The following is a 16,426-nucleotide window of genomic DNA, read 5'->3' on the forward strand; positions in this document are numbered from 1 at the left end:
CTTAATGGACTTCTTCAATAGACAGACAAGACTCTCTGTCTGGCTTCAGGTATCTACTTTTTGAAACAGATTAAGCATATGACACCATATGGATGAATCCAAATGAATAATCAAGGCACCATCAATAACCTCTCCTCTCCCTACAACCCAGCATGACAAAAAAGTGCATATACTCGCCTCACCTTATCTTACCAGCCTCCAAATTTCCCACACGAAACCAAGAGCCCCCATGCTGAGAGCCAATCCAGGATTTTCAAGTGCTTCTCAAATTCAGAAGAGGCTCTACAAACAAAGGAGGGCACTACATATTTTTAACAAGCTGCTAGGTGGTGGTAGAGTGGCAGACGACAGCAACCCGAGCAGAACTAAATTATATTGTGTTAATATAGTTTAATAGATTTCCTTTCAACTGAATCGAAGAACTTTGGAGACAAGAATCAAGAAATGCTTCGGTTAGACTGTTCAGATTCTGCCTTCCTCTCTTACAGCTGTTGCCACTTCTGAAGCACAGTCGACTCCCATGCTATTGCATCAGGTATTATTTACCTACCTGTATCTGTTTGCTGACTGGTATTCGGAAAACTACAGCTGTATCCCAGTCCCTGGTTGTTTCCCTCCCCATTGCCCAAATTATTTCCTTTGACACATCATTGCAATGTTCTAAAATGGCAAAAAAAGTGCTATAATCTGTGTGCTATAGAGACCCTTTAATGCTTACCTTGGTTATAAGATTATAGCCCATGACAGCATTTAGGCACTAGATGTGAAAGTACATATCTAGACATAAATAATTCCTTCATTTCACCACGGTGCTTTTGTGATGTTTGGTGCTAAGAGACAGCAGGCAAGCGATAAGCCTGAACAAATCCTGCTCCCTGACACCGCTGCTTAGCTCTAATTACAGTTGAGGAGAAGGTTTGCAACTTGATTCCAGAAAGAGGACAGCCTACTCGATGACATCACCAGACCAAATATAACCTAAAAGCCAGACACTGTAAGATTTCTTTATGTTTTGTTTCTTCACACAGGTGCAAGCTGCTGGAAATTCCCCTTCATGTTTTTTTCTTAAAATAAAAAAACCACTTAACAACTTCTAGAACAACCCATTGAAATTGCAGCTCTGCAAAAGATGGTGTAATTTCATTGCATTGTTCTAAAGAGTTGTTGGTAAAGCCATAACTATATAAGCAGCAGCAGCAAGTCAAGGCAATGGCATTTGGCAACTCATTTTTGTGCAAGAATATTTTTTATTTTCTGGTGGAGAGTGTGTGTGGATGAACTTGCTCTAGTGGCCCTGGTAGGTGGGATCTGCTTGGCAGCAACCAAAGGGAGGGCCTTTGGGGCTGTGGCATCTTTTCCTTGAAATAACCTCCCTTCTAAATTAAGGCTGGTGCTGACAACGATGGCATACTAACATCTGTTGAAATGCTTTCTCTTTGTCCTTTGCGACATTGTCATGCTAGTTGACAGTAACATGCTTGTTTTGGACTACTGTTGGCTTGCTATTTTATTCTGCAAGTAAGACTTAATGCTATTTTAATGTACCTTGTGATGTTTACATGAAAGGTAGCATAGAAACAGATCGGTTAAATAAGAATATAGTATGTAGATACGGAATAGGGAAAAGAGTTTTCAAGAATCCTGCAAGAGTGCACCTAAGTTTGCTCCATTACTGCACGGGGCACATGCTCAAGAAGCATTAAGCATAGTTGTAAACTTGTGAAGAGCTCATTAGAGTCTTGCTGTCTATAAATTTACTGGAGAGATCAGGTGCTAAGTAGGATGAAGATTAATGGGCAATATAACCAGACAAGAAACCCAAACGACCCCTTTGTTTTTGTTTCCTAAAGTACTCATGACTGAAAGGTCTGGGAGTCTTTTACAACTACATTATACTGAGAAACATACTCAGGGAGATGCATTATGGGGCTTCAGGGAGAGCTGAAATGACTTAGTTGCTTGTTTGTTTTTGTGTTGAACAGTTTTCTGTTTTTAGCTGATGCAACTATATTTGCATTAATGAATGAGAGCTTCTTTTTGACTTGCTGGATGTGGCTTAATCTCCAGTGCTGCTTTCCTCGTCATTTTTCTGCCCTCACTAAACCTCAGTCTCACTTGTACTCACTGCCATTCCGAATGGCTGTGCGTATGTTTGCCACATTGCCATAATGATATATCTGATGCAATGACATAGCAAACACTTGTAAACAAAACCACATGAATTGCCACAACCAAGCAGTGAAAGCTACAGTCAGCAAAGGCGAAGGAGGAGAAACTATTATTCTGGGTGAGCGAGGTCCCTAACAAGGAGGATTGGAAATTAAAAAATGATAGAATATGCAGAGTTAGCAGGTTTAACTAGTAAAACAAGAGAACAAGAGGATCAAGTATATAAAGAGGAATGGAAACACTTTGTGGAGTTATCTGGAAAATAATTGCAAACACGTGAAAAAGTTAGCAGGATTAAGGTAAATTCAACAGTATAATATAAAATAAAGGAATAATAAAGGGGATAGAGAACTAAATGCATATATATGCAGGAATGGTGGGAAAATCAATGGAACCAGCGAAGGGGAAGAATGGAAGTCGTAAATGATTACATCATTATAAAGTAAGATATGTACGAATGATTTCAATGTGAATGTGGTTCTTGAAAATTGTAAGAATGCAAATAAAATTTTAAAAAGAAAAGAAAAAAGAAAATATTATTCTGAGAAGAAGCACCAGCCAGGGGACCAAAAGGCCAACAAATAGCATGAAAACAACATGAATATTCAGTGAGGCAAGGGAGGCGGTATATTTATAAATGTTAGTGTTTCTGATAGGCCTATAGCATACCCCTCCCCTGAAAAAAACAACCCCAAAGATATGGCAGGGGGAGAGACCAACATTAACATAAACACAGTTAAAATGCTGCTGATTTGGGCACACAACACATTATACACAGTGTGGTGTAGTGGTTAAGAGTGATAGACTCATAATCTGGGGAACCGGGTTCGCGTCTCCGCTCCTCCACATGCAGCTGCTGGGTGACCTTGGGCTAGTCACACATCTCTGAAGTCTCTCAGCCCCACTCACCTCACAGAGTGTTTGTTGTGGGGGAGGAAGGGAAAGGAAAATGTTAGCCACTTTGAGACTCCTTCGGGTAGTGAAAAAGCGGGACATCAAATCCAAACTCTTATTCTTCTTTTGAATGCTATATCATATGGGAATCCTTACTTCAATGAGGCAGTAACTACGCATTACCAGGGATGCGTGAATGTTACTAAAAACAACTTTGTGTTTCACCCTCATTTATCCCTGATAATGTGTTGTTACAACAGGCAATGTGATGTGACACAATGTCATGGTCTTCATGGTTCTGAGTTTCCTCAGCCCACAAGTGGCAGTCCGTTAATTTGGGAACGTAATGACATCATAGGTAAAGGGACCCCTGACCATTAGGTCCAGTCGTGGCCGACTCTGGGGTTGCGGTGCTCATCTCACTTTATTGGCCGAGGGAGCCGGCGTACAGCTTTCGGGTCATGTGGCCAGCATGACTAAGCTGCATCTGGCGAACCAGAGCAGCACACAGAAACGCTGTTTACCTTCCCGCCAGAAGGTATCTACTTGCACTTTGACGTGCTTTGAACTGCTAGGTTGGCAGGAGCAGGGACCGAGCAACAGGAGCTCACCCTGTCACGGGGATTCGAACCGCCAACCTTCTGATCGGCAAGTCCTAGGCTCTGTGGTTTAACCCACAGCGCCACCCGCATCCCAATGACACCATACGATGCAGATTATTTTATTATGCATTATTTGGGAAAGTGAGGAGGAGGAGCAGGAGGAGGAGATGCAGACCTCTTATTTCCAGTAGCAGCTCCAGCCTGACTCACATCCACTGAGGATGAAAGTGAAGAAACTTTCTTGCAAGGTGAAATTTGACTACTCCTTTTTTTTAAAGGAAATGGTACCCTGAAAGTAAAACAGCCCTCGCCTGGTGCCCTCCAGAGGTTTTGGGGTAGTGCTGATGGCTGCTGTAGGGTGAAACATCTGGAGGCACCAGGTTAGCAGAAGCTGAAGGAAAATGTGCTTGTTGTAGTAATTACAGCTACCTTGGTTTTCATTCTGCAACTAGCCCATTAAAATACGCTTAGCCAACAGTTGTTTGTTGGTGAATTGTGACAAATAAATATTCCACGTGAAATATTGATAACATCGTATCACAAAGCTAATGGGACTGACAATACCCAGTGGATCAATATGCCTTTTACTTTACTAGGAAGAAGGCCAACAAAATAAATGTTAACAGCTTTTATTTATGAACATTTGAAAACCTAGATTATGGGCACTCTAAATTTATGTAATACCACTGCAGTAGATTTTAATTTTAAAAGCTTTTAGCTGCTGTAACACCCCCTCGTTTCATTGTCGAAGTGGGCATTCTTTATTGTGTGACTTATTAAAGAGTCAATAGCACAAAGCAATATTTAATGACACCTTTATGATTTGACTGCTCATGTAGACAACAAAGCAGCAACACAGACTCTATGGGAAATATCATGGGAGTGCCACTAAACACTTTAAATTAAAAGGGGAGCTTATTTAGTCCAAGTTCAAAGTCATAATTTGCCACTGATTAATAATTGAAGTATCTCCCAGTAATGGAATACTGATAGGCAAAAATATTTCAGTGGTACATTCATTTTGACCATGAATAGCTTTTTAATATCCATTTCTGAGAATGATACAAATAGAAATTTGAGGAACATTGACAAAAGGGTTGTAATCCTAGCCCAGTTATATAGTGGCAAGTTCTGTCCATTCTAAAGCGGGGGTTTATGCACAAACATTTCAATGCAGATTGGAGCCACAGTTTAGACTGATTTTTATTTTTATCACCACTGTGTGGTAGAGTCGGGACAAGTTTACCATTTATGGATTTTTATTTATTTATTAATATCGGCACATGGTTTTTGAATATGACCTTCATGAAATGCTATTAGACTGCATCAAACACTGTCACAAAACAAATGTGGAGCACTGTATACTTGCTCAGGGATATCAGCCAGTGTTACAAACTGAGGTTGTGAAAGGGTGAAATGGCTTGACTCTTAGAAAGTGTCAGCATAAATATGCAGGTAAACCATGTACAGATTAAGGGCTACTTCAAACATCACTGTCGGGGCAAGTGTTGGGAGCAGGTCAGAAATAACTCACAAGGTGTCATTGAACTCAAGCCTAGTCAGCAAAGCAACTCTTCCCAGTAGATCTTGCCCCAATGAGGCACCACTCTCTAAATCTCCTCCACTCTCTAAATCATCCAAGCCATGGGTAGGCAAACTAAGGCCCGGGGGGCTGGATCCGGCCCAACTGCCTTCTAAATCCGGCCCGCGGACGGTCCGGGAATCAGCGTGTTTTCACATGAGTAGAATGTGTGGTTTTTTTAAAAATGCATCTCTGGGTTATTTGTGGGGCCTGCCTGGAGTTTTTACATGAGCAGAATGTGTACTTTTATTTAAAATGCATCTCTGGTTTATTTGTGGGGCATAGAAATTCGTTCATATTTTCCCCCCCAAAATATAGTCCACCGCCGCACAAGGTCTGAGTGACAGTGGACTGGCCCCCTGCTGAAAAAGTTTGCTGACCCCTGATCCAAGGAATCTGAGACTGTGATGCCTTGTCTGGCTTTGCTCTGCCCTCTTCATACCTTTTGTGGCTCTGTGAAACCAGGGGTAGAGGTAGTATCTCAACTCTGCCTCTTGGCTCCCCTCCCCTCCATCTCCTGCTTCTGATTCTGGACTTCTCTCTGCCAGACTCTTCCTGCTCACTAAATCCTGTTACCTCTTCAGCTTCTGACACCTCCTCCTCTCAGTCTGCTCCCTAATCTCCCCCGACCACCCACCATTAATCCCCTGGCTCTGAGCCTTCTTCCCTTGGGAGGTCCCCAGCGGGTGCCTCCCACCACCCCTCTGCATCCAGCCAGTCCATGACAATCACTCTTTTATTTAACTTCTAGACTTTGACATAGAAAAATCGCACGTTAGATATGTGTAGATAGTCACAACCAATTTTCCACTTTAATTGGTCTTGGCTGACATGAAATAGATGTGCTTGCAATCATCACACAATATAATCAATATGTGGATTTAACTTTTGTTTTCTTGCACAAATACACTTCTCACATAGACAATGCCTAACTCTTGAAGTAGTCCTCAGTATCCATTTCTCAAGACTGTGAACAAAATTCGGTTTACTTGGATCTATCTAGCCTTGGCACAGATCAAATACTACACAAATATCACTATGTACGTGTCACAGACTTGGCAAACACGAACTGCTTCCTCATACAGTATTAGGGTTGCCATATTTCAAAAAGTGAAAATCCGGACACAAAAGTTGTTGAGCTTTTCTCTTCTTCCTTCCTTTTTGGCCAAAGTTGTTGAACTTTTTTGGTTTTGTATGATCTGCCATTCATCCAGATTTTCCCAGACATGTCAGCGATTTCTGCCCAGATGCTGTTAATGAGGGCCGATGAGGGGAAATTGCAGATGTATGGCAACCCTATACAGAACCCTATACAGTATTATTATTATTATTATTATTATTATTATTATTATTAATGTTATTAGGTACCAAGCACCTAATTACAAGAAACTAACGAAAAGGAAAGAAATGAAAGAAAGATAAGATGTCTAGCATGTTGAATGTTATGACCGAAGAGGGAAGGCTAAAATATGCATACCCTGAGTAAGTGATCATGAACTGAGGATATGATGATAAAATCAATAAAGAGGTTTGCTTCCTTCCCAAGATTATAAAGAAGGAAGATAAAGAAAGGAACTGAGAATAATGGAATACAATTTAAAAGGAGATTTATAATCAAGCTGTATGAGAAAAAAATGATGGAGAATTTGATTAATATTTCCATTATAATAGCAGTGGGGTGTCATCATATGCTGTATGGAGTCAAATACCCTGTAGAATTACTTAGCATGCTTTCATATAGCTTGAGTGAAGCAGCAAATCAACAAAGGGAAAGTCTATCTAATCCACAGATTACTTCAACTGAACCAGTACAATTTCACTCCTTTCCATTTATGTTTACTTAGATACAGGGGGGGGGGGGGGACCTGCGGAAACATACAGTACACAATAATTGCTTTTAACTTAATTTAATTCCATGGGTTTTATTGGAACTAGAGCTCTTTAAATCCAAGTACATTATCTTGTTTGTGAAACACAGTATTTAAAGATGTGTTTCAAAAGATTTCAGCGTCATTTTCAGTTGTAAGTTAAATATGAAAAAGATAAAAATGATAGGGATAAATTAATAAGGCATTTGTCCTCCAAGCTATACCTGCTGGAATTATATGTTCTCCAGAACTATTTAAGGTGGCACTGTGCTGAAACTGGTCCTTCAGTTTTGTGAAACGTTTATTTTTCTGTGGAAAAGACTTCTGTTTTACTGCCTCACTGTCAGGACATTTGAAAACATCTTTAGAACATTGGTGGATGTGGGGCGGAATGAGGGAATTGTCAATTTTCCTTCCCTGTTTCTTGTTTTTCCAATCTTAAATCCAGTTCTCCACATTTCCATGGCAAGATGCATTAAAAAAAAAAAAAAGTCATGGAAATTTGCCAGCATTTTAGTGTGAATTTGTATAATGTATAAGCTTATATGCGGTGTTGCTTAATATATGCATATTTTACAAAACAATTTCCCCCCAAACAATGCATTTTTGCATGTTACTTTCACTAATAGATGCATTTTTGTGGACTCTTCACCTGAGTATATGCATTATTGTACATGTTACTTAGTTGGAGAATGGCACTGCAAAATTCAGAGAGGTGTGAATTTTGAAGGACAGCTGTGTTTCAGTTCACACCTTGTTTCCGAAAGTGCAAATTAGGTGAACTCACATCTAAATGGGAATGGAATCCAATTTTTTCCCCATTCCTAGTGTGGGGCTTTGAGTTAACTTTATCATCACTGTGAGGTGGTATGTATGTTTTGTTTTCTTTCCAGTAAACATTTCACAGCAATTTGCAGTCTTACCAGCTGCTCCCACTTTCTGATCTGAAAGAACCTTTCTGGGAAGGAGTTACCTTGTGATATTTTCCTCTGGACATTATTCAAAGTACTAGCATGCAGGAAGGTTTCAGAGTGCATGATATGCAGAATGAAAGGGCAAGCACAAGGTGCCCCTTGCCATATCAACAATCCTGTACCCCACCCAGAGGAATTTCACCAAACGTTTCTCTGCCCTCTGATAATTTTTGAACCAACTTCTTTTTTTCAAGACAGAGAATGGTTGAAAATGTTTTTTTTTTTAGAAAAGAGGATTTTGTGGGGTGGGGGCACAGCACTAAATAAAGGTGCAGGGGCTTTGTCGTCTTTAGCATCTGGCCCCTCTACCTGTAAGAGTGCTCTGAAGTTACAAAATAGGAGGTACAGTGGTATACAGTGGTACCTTGGTTTGCATACGTCTTGGTTTGCATACATTTTGGATTACAAACACATCAAACCCAAAGGTACGTGTCCCGGTTTGCAACCTTTTTTCAGATTACAACCCATTTTTGGGGGGATTATGAACTAATTTTTTAGGGAGGCCCCACTGGTGAAGCATGCCTTGGGTTACAACCTGTTTTGGTTTACAAACGGACCTCCGGAACAGATTATGGTTGTAAACCAAGGTACCACTATATCGGGGATGTTATGCATAGCTTTCCTCTGGTCTTAGCCACACCTAATAGGAAGCAATTTTTCTTGTTTTGCTTCTAAATACATGTGCTAAGGATTCTGGCCTTGTGAAATAACTGTAAAAGAATTACTGATGTGGATAAAGTTTAATTTCTTGCTGCAGTGGGTCACAAAATGACTTTTAAAATGCAATCAAAGGAATAGATTTATAAAGTTTTCTCGCTGGAGAAAACAGACTCTTCCATGCTCTAATCACTGCTTGCGCGTATGCATATGTGTGTATACATACATACATGCATGCATAGTTCCACAGAGAACTGATGTTCTATTTTACATATGGGTGGTTGGTTGGTTGGTTGGGTGGAGGGAGGTAAGGCAACCCACACATACATGCAATGGTATCATCTACACTCCCTTTTGCCGAATCACTATATTTAAGTAAACCACAGAGCCTAGGGCTTGCTGATCAGAAGGCTGGCGGTTTGAATCCCTGCGACGGAGCAAGCTCCCGTTGTTCGGTCCCAGCTCCTGCCCACCTAGCCGTTCAAAAGCACATCAAAGTGCAAGTAGATAAATAGGTACCGCTCCAGCAGGAAGGTAAATGGTGTTTCCGTGTGCTGCTCTGGTTCGCCAGAAGCAGCTTAGTCATGCTGGCCACATGACCCAGAAGTTGTCTGCGGACAAACACCGGCTCCCTCGGCCTACAGAGCGAGATGAGCACACAACCCTAGAGTCATCCGCGACTGAACCTAACGGTCAGGGATACCTTTACCTTTATGTAAAATAAACAATGCGTAAGAGACTGGATTGACAGTATTAATTAACACTGCCCCCTCCCATTCCATGGATAATATTTAATACAGTGGTACCTTGGGATGCGACCAGGATCCATTCCGGAGCCCCGTTTGCATCCTGAAGCGAATGTAACCCGTGTCCACAAGTCTGCACACGCGCAGGTCACGTTTCAGCGCTTCTGTGCATGCGCGTGTCATCATTTCGATGGTCTGCGCATGCGCGCGGCAAAACCCAGAAGTAATGCGCTCTGTTACTTCTGGGTCGCCGCGGAGCGCAACCTGAATTTGCCTAACCCGAAGTGTATTCATCCTGAGGCATGACTGTAGTTAGTTTGATGAAACAATTGCGGCAAACTCAGAGGCTGTCACAATTTAAAGCCCTCTGCTATAACTATTTCCCCTGGACTATGCAAAACATCTTGAAGCCATTCACAAGCAACAACTGGAAAACAAACGCGAACACCACACTTAGATAAAATAGTGAAAGAACAGGCTCACCACTGGCACCATTTTTCAGCACTTCAAGTATTTGCTAAGGTGTTTTAAGTCATCCCAGATGGAATCAGACAATACAATGCACCAACTGCCGGAGACACCTTTAGTTTAGAGACGTCTTGAAAATCTCCACCACTGCATTCATCCAAAAGACAAAGATGAATACAATACAGAAGCAGCCAGAAGTAAGGTCAAAGGCACAGGTAGTATGGGTTTGGGTGCACCGTCCATGTGTAGGGCTGTAGTGGAAAAATTACTCTTGGAGGGCGAGACTTTCCTAAATAATATCCACTCTCCATCACATGAACTGAAATGAGTAACATGCCTCACATATTACGTCAGGGTCAGCTGGAGACTGCATGGCAGACAGATGCACTGGGCTTGAAATGACTACATAGATGCAGGGGCTTGCTTTAAAAAACCGTGTGTGTGTGTGTCCAAGGAGAGCCATGAAGCAGAAACTTAACCATGCTTACTCAGGGCCAGTCAGATGGGTGGGATATAAATAGTAAAATTATTGTTATGGAACAGGATGTCTCTATTTGCATCAGAGAAATGTTGAAGGTTATGCCTCCCTCCCTCTCCCAGTAACCATCCCTTGTTTTTTCTCTTTCTTAGAAGGAATAGCTTCCATTGCATGTGTGCGAAGCACTGTAAATGCACCATCTCCAGATGTACAAAGAGCCGGCTCTGGAGGTAGGGGGCGTGTTCATTGGGAAAATGGCACAGGGGGCGAATACCTCTCAATACCATCATCCTAGTCCAAAATGGAAAACCCCATGGCTGCGTTTTGCATTGCCTTGTGTAGTTTGGCCCTAACAGAAAGACTCTAGGAAATTTAGCTATTATGTAGATGACTGCTCTATTATGTGTGCTTTCGAGTTTCAGGGAAAGCTCTTTTCAAGAAAAGAATCACATATAATGCTGCTGTCCAATGCTGATGGATTAGCACTATGAATCCCCCCCCCCCCCAAGTTCCATTCATTGCTGGCAGTTTTGCCTAGTGCTTTTGTACAGGCTGAAGTGCACAGAGCAAAGATAAATGTGGGCATCTTGGCATTGAGGTTAGTTGCAGATGGATTTGTTTTTTAAAATAAAATAAAAATGTCACCCTTTTAAGGTACCCATCTCTCGTGGCCATATGTATTGCATATATGTATTGCATATATGAATGATCAGATATGTTTAATGATTTCTAGTCTCACTGTTCAAGACCTGGATGTACTTACCCTAAAGAGGAATGCAAAATTTGCAGCAAGTGCTTTTCAATTTTTTTCCATTACGGAAGTTAAACAGCATTTTCTTGCGAAACCAAAAAAACACACTATCATGTGCAATTTATGTAATGACGGCGATTGCATCTGCCTTATTCTCTGGTATGTTTTCTACTTTAAAAGCATCACATGAAATACTTCAGGGATAGGTGTAGTGCCTATTATTGTCTGCTAGTAACCTCTTGTCCTGGCATCTGTTGTGTTGCTATCAACAATAACTTGAACATGAGATTTTTAGGTGACAGCCTCAGTGGCTATTCTTTTGTTGTTAAGACTCTCTGTTGTTATGGAGACAACCGAGTAGACAAAGAGTGATTTTCCTGCACAAGAAATGCTTCTTACCTAGAAGAGATTATTCACTCTGCCATATGCTTGCTGAAGCCTGATTCATCCATAGGAGGTCACATGAAATGCAAGTCTGGGTTTAGCTCCACCCAATACACTGCAAGCCAAAACTGTGTATTAGCATGTGTGAACAAGTCCCCTACATATCTTTTTTAAAATTTCCAATGAAATAAATATACCCCACCTTTCAGGATAGAAATCCTTCCAAGGTGGCTTAGAAGTAAGAGTCAATTAGCACCAGATTTAGGGCAGTGTAGGTAGTTCCCCTGCACAGCGTGCCAAGCTGAGGGGGTGAAAAATTGAGACGATGCATAACTGAGAAGATCCATTTGGGAGTGCCAGATTGTGGCCTCACATGGGGCACCGTATTATGAAGGATTGCCAAAGTCCGCCCCTGAGTCAATTACATATTAAAAAACACACAATCTACTATATATTTAACAGTACCACTACTTGCCAACTCCACCTTACTGAATGGCCACAGTACTCAGATTATTAATGCAATAGGATTTGCACCAGCGATGTCACAGAAGATGTGCACCTCAGTTGTGTAATGTTCATGCAAAGTATATTGGGTGCCGGCTCCATGATAACAATAATATTTTCAAGGTGACCTTCCCTGCCACACAAGCTGCCAAGCGCAGCCCTTAACCTTGCCATCACTTTAAGCAGCTGCTTCTCAGCCTGGCTAGAAAACTGAGCCATTTGTAAACAATGGCACTTGAGGTGCTTGTCCATTTTTATTCCATATACGAGTTCTTGAGGCTTACTCTCAAGTTTGCTAAAAAGTATTTATAAAAGGGGAAATAGGCCCAAGACTGAAACAGGTTGTTCAGGAGGGCCCTTAACACAGTTCAAAGCATGTTGGGCTCAATAAAATAAAGAAATTGTGCACCGAAGATTTATTTGATGGACTGGATGGCTCTCCTCCTCTGCTGCCCTTCCCAGTCCTCATCCAGTTTTCATATGGAACAGCTTGGAAGCAAAACGTTTTCCAAACTCTGCAAGCCAGTCTCAGCCAGCTGCTCTCCCATCCCCTTGCCTCCTTCTCTCTGTGCAGCTGAAAGCCAGTACCACCTGCCTGGTTGAGAAGCAAGTCCCTCCCTCTCTAATTCAGCTTTCTAGGTGAGATTCCACCAACCTGTCAGCCAAAGAGAGAGAAAGAAGAGAGGCAGAGCCTCTGGCACTCTGCTTCTTTCATTTCCCCCCTCGCCCTCTCTCCTTGGAACCAACTTGGGGAAAGATTCCTGTCTTGTCTCCACGGTCACTGACGCCTTCTCTGATAGACACCAAGCTCTGCCATAGGTCTGCTTGGTTCTCATCTGACTCATAGCCCCAGCTGCTACTTCCTGAGGCCTTATTTCATTAATGATCAAGCAATGAACAGGTCGTCTTGCAGTTATTATTCTAGCATTTTTTTTAAAATGCATTGCCTATTTCATTCAGTGTCAATCGCTTCAAAAACAGTCTTCGCTGTTCCCTTTTCCACCAGCCTTCTCTATTTAAGGATAATCTTCAAAAGTAACACTTTTCTTCTTCGAGAGAGGTCCAGCAAATGCACTAAATAGATCCATACCACCTTAAAGACTAAAAGACTTACCATGGCATATCATTTTGTGGACATGTACCATGAGATGCAAATAGACTCTAGTTCCTAACAGTTTATGCTTAAATGACGCGGGTGGCGCTGTGGTCTAAACCACTGAGCCTCTTGGGCTTGTTGATCGGAAGGTCGGCAATTCGAATCCCCATGACAGGGTGAGCTCCTGTTACTCTGTCCCAGCTTCTGCCAACCTAGCAGTTCAAAAGCATACCAGTGCAAGTAGATAAATAGGTACCGCTGCGGCAAGAAGGTAAATGGCATTTCCGTGTGCTCTGGTTTCCGTTATGGTGCTTCCGTTGCGCCAGAAGCAATTTAGTCATGCTAGCCACATGACCCAGAAAGCTGTCTGGACAAACACCGGCTCCCTTCGCCTGAAAGAAAGGTGAGCACCGCACCCCATAGGTGCCTTTGACTGGACTTAACCGTCCAGGGGTCATTTACCATTTACCTTTTCTACCTATGCCTAAATGAACCTCTAGACTTGAAGGTGCCATAATAAACTCTTGTTGTTTTTCTTTCTAAAATCTCCTAAACCGGGTTTCTTCTTCGTTTTCAAACTCCATCGGTTTTTCGGCTTCTTGGATAACCTCATCAGAGATATAACCATTCCAAGTTGTTGGAACTGTTTACACAACCATCTTGATAACTGCTACAGATTTCTCCAGCCTTCTTTTTTTTTGGCCCTTTAAAACATTGAGTTTTATCCAATGGTGGCGTTGTGCTAGGGAAAGCATTTCCACCTATGTAAAGAGAGGCACTTGATTCCCCCCCCCCCCGACACTCCACCTTACTGCAGACTCCAGACTGTTCCACAGGGTTTCCCAATCAGGTGTCCCACCTTGAATAAGCCAATACTGGATAAAATTTCTTACCTATAGGCCCTGAGAACTTAAAGGATGTTCCTTGTGAACAACAAGCAAACCTGAAATGCCAAATTCTTCATGAGTAGAGCTATGCATCAAATTTTCCAGTTTTCGTCTTCTTTAAAAACATCAACTTTGTTAGTTTTTCAAGGTCTAGTAACCTTCAGATGACTTGATCATAACAGCACTTTGGTGAAAACATCGCTTGATGAATGGAGATGACCAAATGGAGATGGTGGTTATAGCAACTAACCTTAAATAACCCTTCTCTGAAGCTTCTGTTGAATTAGAACCATTGCTGCCAATGATGTGTTGTTGTTGTTGTTGTTTAAAAAAGGAATTTTCCTATTTTAAAAATGAGCTCTTTGAGTGGAAACTGCCAGGTCACACATTTCAAAAGCACAGGGTTTTGTTGTTCTTTAAGAATTATTACAGCCCTTGGGCTGCATGATCTGAATGCTTCACCACGTGAACACATTCCCTGCCCATGGAAAGCTAATATATCAATGAAATCTGCCATTTCCTTGCCCTGCTAACTTTCTACATGCAGGGTTTTTTGTTTTTGTTTTTACATGGGCTGCACTGAAACATGTAGCGGAAGTGTCATAGTTCCAGACTTGTTAAACAAGAATGCACACACGTACCTAAAGTAACAGGGAAACAGAAGAGTGCCAACTCTTACTGCAAGTTCTGACTTGTACGTGTAAAACACTTTGTATTATAAAAGAGATATCTCAAGGGTGAAACGTACAGAGAGCGAGTCCTGTTATAAAGCGGCATTGCTTGGCTAGTGACATACTACTGCTGAAAGCTGTGAACCAGGTGCTGCCTCTGACCACCAACAAAAGGCTGTCAAAGCCAATTCTTATCTGTTTGTTCAGGTTTCCTCAGGCAGACAAGGCATGCGCTCCTGTGTAATGTGTTTGTTTAATGGAACAGATATTGTTGATGCAATCCTGATAGAAAAGCTCATCCCTGCCTATTTCAAAAAGGCAACAAATCCTCAAATACCATGTTATCTATTCTGTGTGAGCTACCAGACCATTTAAATCAGTGTTGTGAAACATAAGATAGATCTTTCAGACTGGTCGCATTTTAGCTCCTGCCATTAAAAAGGTGGCTATTGGAAATCTCTTCACTGGAAGAGAGGGGGCATGGGTAGAAGTTTAATGCAGATTTAAATGCATAAAATATTATATCATGTTGTACAGGTCATCTGCATTCCGTTTTTTTGATTCCTGCATTGATTTATTAGGATGCTGAACCGTGAATCTGCCATTGGCTCTCTCTCATCCCCAGGACCAACCTAATGCCATGTGTGACTGAAAACAAGGGAAGTTCTAGCCTCAGTAGCAAGATTTGGCCAAATAAATAAAAAAATAATTCTCCAGTAACACCATAGAGAACAACTAAGTTTCTTCTGGGTATGCGCTTTTGTGTGCGTGCAGAAAAACTTAGTTGGTCTCTAAGGTGCTACTGGACAATTTCTTAATATTTTTATTTATTTCTACTGCGTCAGACCAACATGGCTACCTACCTGAATCAAGATTTGGCCAGTTAAAAATTGGATGTAAATGGTGGCTTGCAGAATGAAATGCCAAATTTCTTATTACTCCACTGGCTCCCGGTGGAGTACAGGGTCAGATTTAAGGTGCTGGTTTTGACCTTTAAAGCCCTTCACGGCCTAGGACCCTCGTACCTACGGGACAGCCTCTCCCGGTATGCCCCACGGAGAGCCTCAAGGTCCATAAATAGCAACACCCTAGTGGTCCTGGGCCCTAAGGAAGTTAGATTAGCTTCAACCAGAGCCAGGGCCTTTTCAACACTGGTGGAACGCTCTTCCTCATGAGACCAGGGCTCTGCAGGATCTGATTTCTTTCCGCAGGGCCTGTAAGACAGAGTTGTTCCGCCTGGCCTTTGGCTTGGAGTCAATTTGATTCCCTCCCCCTCTTTCTTTTTCCTTTCTCCTCCAGTGATGAGGCTGCATTTTAATATTTTAATGTTTCAATATTTTAATGTTGTATTTTAATCTTGTTTTTAAGTTGTATTCATTCAACTTGTTTTTATTATTGCTTGTTAGCCACCCTGAGCCCGGCCTTGGCTGGGGAGGGCGGGGTATAAATAAAAATTATTATTATTATTATTATTATTATTATTATTATTATTAGAAAACAAAGGATGAAAACATCCTTTTTGCCTTGCCCTGCTCTGCCCTTCCTGACTGGAAGAAGAAGAAGAAGAAGAAGAAGAAGAAGAAGAAGAAGATGATGATAATGCTGGCTGCAATCAAATCTCTAATGTGCCCTTGTGCTTTCTGCTGTCTTTCCTTTCCCTTTGTTCTGTGTCCCAGTGTTGTACGTGGCCAACAT

At 41.7% G+C, this 16,426-nt stretch overlaps 1 protein-coding gene and 1 long non-coding RNA gene across 8 annotated transcripts in view; one reads left to right on the plus strand and one right to left on the minus strand.

Annotated features, from left to right (window-relative positions):
* LOC310665533 overlaps positions 1 to 16,206 on the plus strand; it is a 229,526-nt gene extending 213,320 nt beyond the window's left edge. The window contains exon 2 of the long non-coding RNA XR_014505510.1: positions 15,845 to 16,206. This is a non-coding gene — a long non-coding RNA (uncharacterized lncRNA). The remainder of the gene's footprint in view (positions 1 to 15,844) is intronic.
* ZNF385B (zinc finger protein 385B) overlaps positions 1 to 16,426 on the minus strand; it is a 190,675-nt gene that overhangs the window by 88,959 nt on the left and 85,290 nt on the right. The gene's annotated exons all lie outside the window — the stretch shown is intronic.

The sequence above is a fragment of the Podarcis tiliguerta genome (genome assembly GCF_965153285.1).
Source record: "Podarcis tiliguerta genome assembly, chromosome: 1".
Classification (NCBI taxonomy): Eukaryota; Metazoa; Chordata; class Lepidosauria; order Squamata; family Lacertidae; genus Podarcis; species Podarcis tiliguerta.